We start from the raw sequence: 12,374 nt of genomic DNA on the forward strand, positions 1-12,374 counted from the left end.
AGTCGCACAGTTTCGGAGTAAAGCGCCTAGAAGCGCTCGGCCACCGAGGCCGGCTGTCACCTGTTCTAGGCGTCACCAGGCGTCTGAGACATCAGACGTAATCTAAAGTCCCACAGTACTGGGAGGTAACAACCAGATAGCCGCAGTCGGTACTTCATTACATCACCGATACAATTCTTCGTACTCGTAACCGAGACGTCAAACGTAAGTAAGAGTCCCAAAGAACTCAGAGGGTACAGCTATCTGGCTGTTACCTCCCAGCTAAAATTTGGTATTCCCGACAAATTCTTGAACCTGTGGATTTAGAAAAGGAATAGCATTCCGCGATCAAAATTCGTTAATTCCGGTCGAGGGGCCATAATCACATCAGATACCTTTTCAAAACAATTACTTTAGTACAGGATACTGCTCCACCAATGCACTGCCATTTTATACAAAATGGTTCAAATGGCTCTGAGCACTATGGGACTTAACATCTCAGGTCATCAGTCCCCTTGAACTTAGAACTACTCAACCCTAACTAACCTAAGGACATCACCCACATCCATTCCCGAGGCAGGATTCGAACCTGCGACCGTAGCAGTCGCACAGTTTCGGAGTAAAGCGCCTAGAACCGCTCGGATACCGAGGCTGGCTGTCACCTGTTCTAGGCGTCACCAGGCGTCTGAGACATCAGACGTAATCTAAAGTCCCACAGTAATGGGAGGTAACAACCAGATAGCCGCAGTCGGTACTTCATTACATCACCGATACAATTCTTCGTACTCGTAACCGAGACGTCAAACGTAAGAGTCCCAAAGAACTCAGAGGGTACAGCTATCTGGCTGTTACCTCCCAGCTGAAATTTGGTATTCCCGACAAATTCTTGAACCTGTGGATTTAGAAAAGGAATAGCATTCCGCGATCAAAATTCTTTAATTCCGGTCGAGGGACCATAATCACATCAGACACCTTTTCAAAACAATTACTTTAGTACAGAATACTGCTCCACCAATGCACTGCCATTTTATACAAAATGGTTCAAATGGCTCTGAGCACTATGGGACTTAACATCTCAGGTCATCAGTCCCCTAGAACTTAGAACTACTTAAACCTAACTAACCTAAGGACATCACCCACATCCATGTCCGAGGCAGGATTCGAATCTGCGACCGTAGCAGTCGCACAGTTTCGGAGTAAAGCGCCTAGAACCGCTCGGCCACCGGGCCGGCTGCCACCTGTTCTAGGCGTCACCAGGCGTCTGAGACATCAGACGTATTCTAAAGTCCCTAAGTACTGGGAGGTAACAACCAGATAGCCGCAGTCAGTACTTCATTACATCACCGATACAATTCTTCGTACTCGTAACCGAGACGTCAACGGTAAGTAAGAGTCTCAAAGAACTCAGAGGGTAAAGCTATCTGGCTGTTACCTCCCAGCTGAAATTTGGTATTCCCGACAAATTCTTGAACCTGTGGATTTAGAAAAGGAATAGCATTCCGCGATCAAAATTCGTTAATTCCGGTCGAGGGACCATAATCACATCAGACACCTTTTCAAAACAATTACTTTAGTACAGGATACTGCTCCACCAATGCACTGCCATTTTATACAAAATGGTTCAAATGGCTCTGAGCACTATGGGACTTAACATCTCAGGTCATCAGTCCCCTAGAACTTAGAACTACTTACACCTAACTAACCTAAGGACATCACCCACATCCATGTCCGAGGCAGGATTCGAACCTGCGACCGTAGCAGTCGCACAGTTTCGGAGTAAAGCGCCTAGAACCGCTCGGCCACCGAGGCCGGCTGCCACCTGTTCTAGGCGTCACCAGGCGTCTGAGACATCAGACGTAATCTAAAGTCCCACAGTACTGGGAGGTAACAACCAGATAGCCGCAGTCAGTACTTCATTACATCACCGATACAATTCTTCGTACTCGTAACCGAGACGTCAAACGTAAGTAAGAGTCCCAAAGAACTCAGAGGGTACAGCTATCTGGCTGTTACCTCCCAGCTGAAATTTGGTATTCCCGACAAATTCTTGAACCTGTGGATTTAGAAAAGGAATAGCATTCCGCGATCAAAATTCGTTAATTCCGGTCGAGGGGCCATAATTACATCAGACACCTTTTCAAAACAATTACTTTAGTACTAGATAATGCTCCACCAATGCACTGCCATTTTAAACAAAATGGTTCAAATGGCTCTGAGCACTATGGGACTTAACATCTCAGGTCATCAGTCCCCTAGAACTTAGAACTACTTAAACCTAACTAACCTAAGGACATCACCCACATCCATGTCCGAGGCAGGATTCGAAGCTGCGACCGTAGCAGTCGCACAGTTTCGGAATAAAGCGCCTAGAACCGCTCGGCCACCGAGGCCGGCTGCCACCTGTTCTAGGCGTCACCAGGCGTCTGAGACATCAGACGTAATCTAAAGTCCCACAGTACTGGGAGGTAACAACCAGATAGCCGCAGTCAGTACTTCATTACATCACCGATACAATTCTTCGTACTCGTAACCGAGACGTCAAACGTAAGTAAGAGTCTCAAAGAACTCAGAGGGTACAGCTATCTGGCTGTTACCTCCCAGCTGAAATTTGGTATTCCCGACAAATTCTTGAACCTGTGGATTTAGAAAAGGAATAGCATTCCGCGATCAAAATTCGTTAATTCCGGTCGAGGGACCATAATCACATCAGACACCTTTTCAAAACAATTACTTTAGTACAGGATACTGCTCCACCAATGCACTGCCATTTTATACAAAATGGTTCAAATGGCTCTGAGCACTATGGGACTTAACATCTCAGGTCATCAGTCCCCTAGAACGTAGAACTACTTAAACCTAACTAACCTAAGTAAGTCACACACATCAATGCCCGAGTTAGGATTCGAACCTGCGACCGTAGCAGTCGCACAGTTTCGGAGTAAAGCGCCTAGAAGCGCTCGGCCACCGAGGCCGGCTGCCACCTGTTCTAGGCGTCACCAGGCGTCTGAGACATCAGACGTAATCTAAAGTCCCACAGTACTGGGAGGTAACAACCAGATAGCCGCAGTCGGTACTTCATTACATCACCGATACAATTCTTCGTACTCGTAACCGAGACGTCAAACGTAAGAGTCCCAAAGAACTCAGAGGGTACAGCTATCTGGCTGTTACCTCCCAGCTGAAATTTGGTATTCCCGACAAATTCTTGAACCTGTGGATTTAGAAAAGGAATAGCATTCCGCGATCAAAATTCGTTAATTCCGGTCGAGGGACCATAATCACATCAGACACCTTTTCAAAACAATTACTTTAGTACAGAATACTGCTCCACCAATGCACTGCCATTTTATACAAAATGGTTCAAATGGCTCTGAGCACTATGGGACTTAACATCTCAGGTCATCAGTCCCCTAGAACTTAGAACTACTTAAACCTAACTAACCTAAGGACATCACCCACATCCATTCCCGAGGCAGGATTCGAACCTGCGACCGTAGCAGTCGCACAGTTTCGGAGTAAAGCGCCTAGAACCGCTCGGCCACCGAGGCCGGCTGCCACCTGTTCTAGGCGTCACCAGGCGTCTGAGACATCAGACGTATTCTAAAGTCCCTAAGTACTGGGAGGTAACAACCAGATAGCCGCAGTCAGTACTTCATTACATCACCGATACAATTCTTCGTACTCGTAACCGAGACGTCAACCGTAAGTAAGAGTCTCAAAGAACTCAGAGGGTAAAGCTATCTGGCTGTTACCTCCCAGCTGAAATTTGGTATTCCCGACAAATTCTTGAACCTGTGGATTTAGAAAAGGAATAACATTCCGCGATCAAAATACGTTAATTCCGGTTGAGGGACCATAATCACATCAGACACCTTTTCAAAACAATTACTTTAGTACAGGATACTGCTCCACCAATGCACTGCCATTTTATACAAAATGGTTCAAATGGCTCTGAGCACTATGGGACTTAACATCTCAGGTCATCAGTCCCCAAGAACTTAGAACTACTTAAACCTAACTAACCTAAGGACATCACCCACATCAATGTCCGAGGCAGGATTCGAACCTGCGACCGTAGCAGTCGCACAGTTTCGGAGTAAAGCGCCTAGAACCGCTCGGCCACCGAGGCCGGCTGCCACCTGTTCTAGGCGTCACCAGGCGTCTGAGACATCAGACGTAATCTAAAGTCCCACAGTACTGGGAGGTAACAACCAGATAGCCGCAGTCAGTACTTCATTACATCACCGATACAATTCTTCGTACTCGTAACCGAGACGTCAAACGTAAGTAAGAGTCCCAAAGAAATCAGAGGGTACAGCTATCTGGCTGTTACCTCCCAGCTGAAATTTGGTATTCCCGACAAATTCTTGAACCTGTGGATTTAGAAAAGGAATAGCATTCCGCGATCAAAATTCGTTAATTCCGGTCGAGGGGCCATAATCACATCAGACACCTTTTCAAAACAATTACTTTAGTACAGGATACTGCTCCACCAATGCACTGCCATTTTATACAAAATGGTTCAAATGGCTCTGAGCACTATGGGACTTAACATCTGAGGTCATCAGTCCCCTAGAACTTAGAACTACTTAAACCTAACTAACCTAAGGACATCACACACATCCATGCCCGAGGCAGGATTCGAACCTGCGACCGTAGCAGTCGCACAGTTTCGGAGTAAAGCGCCTAGAACCGCTCGGCCACCGAGGCCGGCTGCCACCTGTTCTAGGCGTCACCAGGCGTCTGAGACATCAGACGTAATCTAAAGTCCCACTGTAATGGGAGGTAACAACCAGATAGCCGCAGTCCGTACTTCATTACATCACCGATACAATTCTTCGTACTCGTAACCGAGACGTCAAACGTAAGTAAGAGTCCCAAAGAACTCAGAGGGTACAGCTATCTGGCTGTTACCTCCCAGCTGAAATTTGGTATTCCCGATAAATTTATGAAAATGTGGATTTAGAAAAGGAATAGCATTCCGCGATCAAAATTCGTTAATTCCGGTCGAGGGGCCATAATCACATCAGACACCTTTTCAAAACAATTACTTTAGTACAGGATACTGCTCCACCAATGCACTACCATTTTATACAAAATGGTTCAAATGGCTCTGAGCACTATTGGACTTAACATCTCAGGTCATCAGTCCCCTAGAACTTAGAACTACTTAAACGTAACTAACCTAAGGACATCACACACATCCATGCCCGAGGCAGGATTCGAACCTGCGACCGTAGCAGTCGCACGGTTTCGGAGTAAAGCGCCTAGAACCGCTCGGCCACCGAGGCCGGCTGCCACCTGTTCTAGGCGTCACCAGGCGTCTGAGACATCAGACGTAATCTAAAGTCCCACAGTAATGGGAGGTAACAACCAGATAGCCGCAGTCGGTACTTCATTACATCACCGATACAATTCTTCGTACTCGTAACCGAGACGTCAAACGTAAGTAAGACTCCCAAAGAACTCAGAGGGTACAGCTATCTGGCTGTTACCTCCCAGCTGAAATTTGGTATTCCCGACAAATTCTTGAACCTGTGGATTTAGAAAAGGAATAGCATCCCGCGATCAAAATTCGTTAATTCCGGTCGAGGGACCATAATCACATCAGATACCTTTTCAAAACAATTACTTTAGTACAGGATACTGCTCCACCAATGCACTGCCATTTTATACTAAATGGTTCAAATGGCTCTGAGCACTATGGGACTTAACATCTCAGGTCATAAGTCCCCTAGAACTTAGAACTACTTAAACCTAACTAACCTAAGGACATCACCCACATCCATGCCCGAGGCAGGATTCGAACCTGCGACCGTAGCAGTCGCACAGTTTCGGAGTAAAGCGCATAGAACCTCTCGGCCACCGAGGCCGGCTGTCACCTGTTCTAGGCGTCACCAGGCGTCTGAGACATCAGACGTAATCTAAAGTCCCACAGTAATGGGAGGTAACAACCAGATAGCCGCAGTCGGTACTTCATTACATCACCGATACAATTCTTCGTACTCGTAACCGAGACGTCAAACGTAAGAGTCCCAAAGAACTCAGAGGGTACAGCTATCTGGCTGTTACCTCCCAGCTGAAATTTGGTATTCCCGACAAATTCTTGAACCTGTGGATTTAGAAAAGGAATAGCATTCCGCGATCAAAATTCGTTAATTCCGGTCGAGGGACCATAATCACATCAGACACCTTTTCAAAACAATTACTTTAGTACAGAATACTGCTCCACCAATGCACTGCCATTTTATACAAAATGGTTCAAATGGCTCTGAGCACTATGGGACTTAACATCTGAGGTCATCAGTCCCCTAGAACTTAGAACTACTTAAACCTAACTAACCTAAGGACATCACACACATCCATGCCCGAGGCAGGATTCGAACCTGCGACCGTAGCAGTCGCACAGTTTCGGAGTAAAGCGCCTAGAACCGCTCGGCCACCGAGGCCGGCTGCCACCTGTTCTAGGCGTCACCAGGCGTCTGAGACATCAGACGTAATCTAAAGTCCCACTGTAATGGGAGGTAACAACCAGATAGCCGCAGTCCGTACTTCATTACATCACCGATACAATTCTTCGTACTCGTAACCGAGACGTCAAACGTAAGTAAGAGTCCCAAAGAACTCAGAGGGTACAGCTATCTGGCTGTTACCTCCCAGCTGAAATTTGGTATTCCCGATAAATTTATGAAAATGTGGATTTAGAAAAGGAATAGCATTCCGCGATCAAAATTCGTTAATTCCGGTCGAGGGGCCATAATCACATCAGACACCTTTTCAAAACAATTACTTTAGTACAGGATACTGCTCCACCAATGCACTACCATTTTATACAAAATGGTTCAAATGGCTCTGAGCACTATTGGACTTAACATCTCAGGTCATCAGTCCCCTAGAACTTAGAACTACTTAAACGTAACTAACCTAAGGACATCACACACATCCATGCCCGAGGCAGGATTCGAACCTGCGACCGTAGCAGTCGCACGGTTTCGGAGTAAAGCGCCTAGAACCGCTCGGCCACCGAGGCCGGCTGCCACCTGTTCTAGGCGTCACCAGGCGTCTGAGACATCAGACGTAATCTAAAGTCCCACAGTAATGGGAGGTAACAACCAGATAGCCGCAGTCGGTACTTCATTACATCACCGATACAATTCTTCGTACTCGTAACCGAGACGTCAAACGTAAGTAAGACTCCCAAAGAACTCAGAGGGTACAGCTATCTGGCTGTTACCTCCCAGCTGAAATTTGGTATTCCCGACAAATTCTTGAACCTGTGGATTTAGAAAAGGAATAGCATCCCGCGATCAAAATTCGTTAATTCCGGTCGAGGGACCATAATCACATCAGATACCTTTTCAAAACAATTACTTTAGTACAGGATACTGCTCCACCAATGCACTGCCATTTTATACTAAATGGTTCAAATGGCTCTGAGCACTATGGGACTTAACATCTCAGGTCATAAGTCCCCTAGAACTTAGAACTACTTAAACCTAACTAACCTAAGGACATCACCCACATCCATGCCCGAGGCAGGATTCGAACCTGCGACCGTAGCAGTCGCACAGTTTCGGAGTAAAGCGCATAGAACCTCTCGGCCACCGAGGCCGGCTGTCACCTGTTCTAGGCGTCACCAGGCGTCTGAGACATCAGACGTAATCTAAAGTCCCACAGTACTGGGAGGTAACAACCAGATAGCCGCAGTCGGTACTTCATTACATCACCGATACAATTCTTCGTACTCGTAACCGAGACGTCAAACGTAAGAGTCCCAAAGAACTCAGAGGGTACAGCTATCTGGCTGTTACCTCCCAGCTGAAATTTGGTATTCCCGACAAATTCTTGAACCTGTGGATTTAGAAAACGAATAGCATTCCGCGATCAAAATTCGTTAATTCCGGTCGAGGGGCCATAATCACATCAGACACCTTTTCAAAACAATTACTTTAGTACAGGATACTGCTCCACCAATGCACTGCCATTTTATACAAAATGGTTCAAATGGCTCTGAGCACTATGGGACTTAACATCTCAGGTCATCAGTCCCCTTGAACTTAGAACTACTCAACCCTAACTAACCTAAGGACATCACCCACATCCATTCCCGAGGCAGGATTCGAACCTGCGACCGTAGCAGTCGCACAGTTTCGGAGTAAAGCGCCTAGAACCGCTCGGATACCGAGGCTGGCTGTCACCTGTTCTAGGCGTCACCAGGCGTCTGAGACATCAGACGTAATCTAAAGTCCCACAGTAATGGGAGGTAACAACCAGATAGCCGCAGTCGGTACTTCATTACATCACCGATACAATTCTTCGTACTCGTAACCGAGACGTCAAACGTAAGAGTCCCAAAGAACTCAGAGGGTACAGCTATCTGGCTGTTACCTCCCAGCTGAAATTTGGTATTCCCGACAAATTCTTGAACCTGTGGATTTAGAAAAGGAATAGCATTCCGCGATCAAAATTCGTTAATTCCGGTCGAGGGACCATAATCACATCAGACACCTTTTCAAAACAATTACTTTAGTACAGAATACTGCTCCACCAATGCACTGCCATTTTATACAAAATGGTTCAAATGGCTCTGAGCACTATGGGACTTAACATCTCAGGTCATCAGTCCCCTAGAACTTAGAACTACTTAAACCTAACTAACCTAAGGACATCACCCACATCCATTCCCGAGGCAGGATTCGAACCTGCGACCGTAGCAGTCGCACAGTTTCGGAGTAAAGCGCCTAGAACCGCTCGGCCACCGAGGCCGGCTGCCACCTGTTCTAGGCGTCACCAGGCGTCTGAGACATCAGACGTATTCTAAAGTCCCTAAGTACTGGGAGGTAACAACCAGATAGCCGCAGTCAGTACTTCATTACATCACCGATACAATTCTTCGTACTCGTAACCGAGACGTCAACCGTAAGTAAGAGTCTCAAAGAACTCAGAGGGTAAAGCTATCTGGCTGTTACCTCCCAGCTGAAATTTGGTATTCCCGACAAATTCTTGAACCTGTGGATTTAGAAAAGGAATAACATTCCGCGATCAAAATACGTTAATTCCGGTTGAGGGACCATAATCACATCAGACACCTTTTCAAAACAATTACTTTAGTACAGGATACTGCTCCACCAATGCACTGCCATTTTATACAAAATGGTTCAAATGGCTCTGAGCACTATGGGACTTAACATCTCAGGTCATCAGTCCCCAAGAACTTAGAACTACTTAAACCTAACTAACCTAAGGACATCACCCACATCAATGTCCGAGGCAGGATTCGAACCTGCGACCGTAGCAGTCGCACAGTTTCGGAGTAAAGCGCCTAGAACCGCTCGGCCACCGAGGCCGGCTGCCACCTGTTCTAGGCGTCACCAGGCGTCTGAGACATCAGACGTAATCTAAAGTCCCACAGTACTGGGAGGTAACAACCAGATAGCCGCAGTCAGTACTTCATTACATCACCGATAGAATTCTTCGTACTCGTAACCGAGACGTCAAACGTAAGTAAGAGTCCCAAAGAAATCAGAGGGTACAGCTATCTGGCTGTTACCTCCCAGCTGAAATTTGGTATTCCCGACAAATTCTTGAACCTGTGGATTTAGAAAAGGAATAGCATTCCGCGATCAAAATTCGTTAATTCCGGTCGAGGGGCCATAATCACATCAGACACCTTTTCAAAACAATTACTTTAGTACAGGATACTGCTCCACCAATGCACTGCCATTTTATACAAAATGGTTCAAATGGCTCTGAGCACTATGGGACTTAACATCTGAGGTCATCAGTCCCCTAGAACTTAGAACTACTTAAACCTAACTAACCTAAGGACATCACACACATCCATGCCCGAGGCAGGATTCGAACCTGCGACCGTAGCAGTCGCACAGTTTCGGAGTAAAGCGCCTAGAACCGCTCGGCCACCGAGGCCGGCTGCCACCTGTTCTAGGCGTCACCAGGCGTCTGAGACATCAGACGTAATCTAAAGTCCCACTGTAATGGGAGGTAACAACCAGATAGCCGCAGTCCGTACTTCATTACATCACCGATACAATTCTTCGTACTCGTAACCGAGACGTCAAACGTAAGTAAGAGTCCCAAAGAACTCAGAGGGTACAGCTATCTGGCTGTTACCTCCCAGCTGAAATTTGGTATTCCCGATAAATTTATGAAAATGTGGATTTAGAAAAGGAATAGCATTCCGCGATCAAAATTCGTTAATTCCGGTCGAGGGGCCATAATCACATCAGACACCTTTTCAAAACAATTACTTTAGTACAGGATACTGCTCCACCAATGCACTACCATTTTATACAAAATGGTTCAAATGGCTCTGAGCACTATTGGACTTAACATCTCAGGTCATCAGTCCCCTAGAACTTAGAACTACTTAAACGTAACTAACCTAAGGACATCACACACATCCATGCCCGAGGCAGGATTCGAACCTGCGACCGTAGCAGTCGCACGGTTTCGGAGTAAAGCGCCTAGAACCGCTCGGCCACCGAGGCCGGCTGCCACCTGTTCTAGGCGTCACCAGGCGTCTGAGACATCAGACGTAATCTAAAGTCCCACAGTAATGGGAGGTAACAACCAGATAGCCGCAGTCGGTACTTCATTACATCACCGATACAATTCTTCGTACTCGTAACCGAGACGTCAAACGTAAGTAAGACTCCCAAAGAACTCAGAGGGTACAGCTATCTGGCTGTTACCTCCCAGCTGAAATTTGGTATTCCCGACAAATTCTTGAACCTGTGGATTTAGAAAAGGAATAGCATCCCGCGATCAAAATTCGTTAATTCCGGTCGAGGGACCATAATCACATCAGATACCTTTTCAAAACAATTACTTTAGTACAGGATACTGCTCCACCAATGCACTGCCATTTTATACTAAATGGTTCAAATGGCTCTGAGCACTATGGGACTTAACATCTCAGGTCATAAGTCCCCTAGAACTTAGAACTACTTAAACCTAACTAACCTAAGGACATCACCCACATCCATGCCCGAGGCAGGATTCGAACCTGCGACCGTAGCAGTCGCACAGTTTCGGAGTAAAGCGCATAGAACCTCTCGGCCACCGAGGCCGGCTGTCACCTGTTCTAGGCGTCACCAGGCGTCTGAGACATCAGACGTAATCTAAAGTCCCACAGTACTGGGAGGTAACAACCAGATAGCCGCAGTCGGTATTTCAGTACATCACCGATACAATTCTTCGTACTCGTAACCGAGACGTCAAACGTAAGTAAGAGTCTCAAAGAACTCAGAGGGTAAAGCCATCTGGCAGTTACCTCCCAGCTGAAATTTGGTATTCCCGACAAATTCTTGAACCTGTGGATTTAGTTAAGGAATAGCATTCCGCGATCAAAATTCGTTAATTCCGGTCGAGGGACCATAATCACATCAGACACCTTTTCAAAACAATTACTTTAGTACAGGATACTGCTCCACCAATGCACTGCCATTTTATACAAAATGGTTCAAATGGCTCTGAGCACTATGGGACTTAACATCTCAGGTCATCAGTCCCCTAGAACTTAGAACTACTTAAACCTAACTAACCTAAGGACTTCACCCACATCCATTCCCGAGGCAGGATTCGAACCTGCGACCGTAGCAGTCGAACAGTTTCGGAGTAAAGCGCCTAGAACCGCTCGGATACCGAGGCCGGCTGTCACCTGTTCTAGGCGTCACCAGGCGTCTGAGACATCAGACGTAATCTAAAGTCCCACAGTACTGGGAGGTAACAACCAGATAGCCGCAGTCGGTACTTCATTACATCACCGATACAATTCTTCGTACTCGTAACCGAGACGTCAAACGTAAGTAAGAGTCCCAAAGAACTCAGAGGGTACAGCTATCTGGCTGTTACCTCCCAGCTGAAATTTGGTATTCCCGACAAATTCCTGAACCTGTGGATTTAGAAAAGGAATAGCATTCCGCGATCAAAATTCGTTAATTCCGGTCGAGGGACCATAATCACATCAGACACCTTTTCAAAACAATGACTTTAGTACAGGATACTGCTCCACCAATGCACTGCCATTTTATACAAAATGGTTCAAATGGCTCTGAGCACTGTGGGACTTAACATCTCAGGTCATCAGTCCCCTAGAACTTAGAACTACTTAAACCTAACTAACCTAAGGACATCATCCACATCCATGTCCGAGGCAGGATTCGAAGCTGCGACCGTAGCAGTCGCACAGTTTCGGAGTAAAGCGCCTAGAACCGCTCGGCCACCGAGGCCGGCTGCCACCTGTTCTAGGCGTCACCAGGCGTCTGAGACATCAGACGTAATCTAAAGTCCCACAGTACTGGGAGGTAACAACCAGATAGCCGCAGTCAGTACTTCATTACATCACCGATACAATTCTTCGTACTCGTAACCGA

The sequence above is a fragment of the Schistocerca nitens genome, chromosome 8 (genome assembly GCF_023898315.1).
Source record: "Schistocerca nitens isolate TAMUIC-IGC-003100 chromosome 8, iqSchNite1.1, whole genome shotgun sequence".
Lineage (NCBI taxonomy): Eukaryota > Metazoa > Arthropoda > Insecta > Orthoptera > Acrididae > Schistocerca > Schistocerca nitens.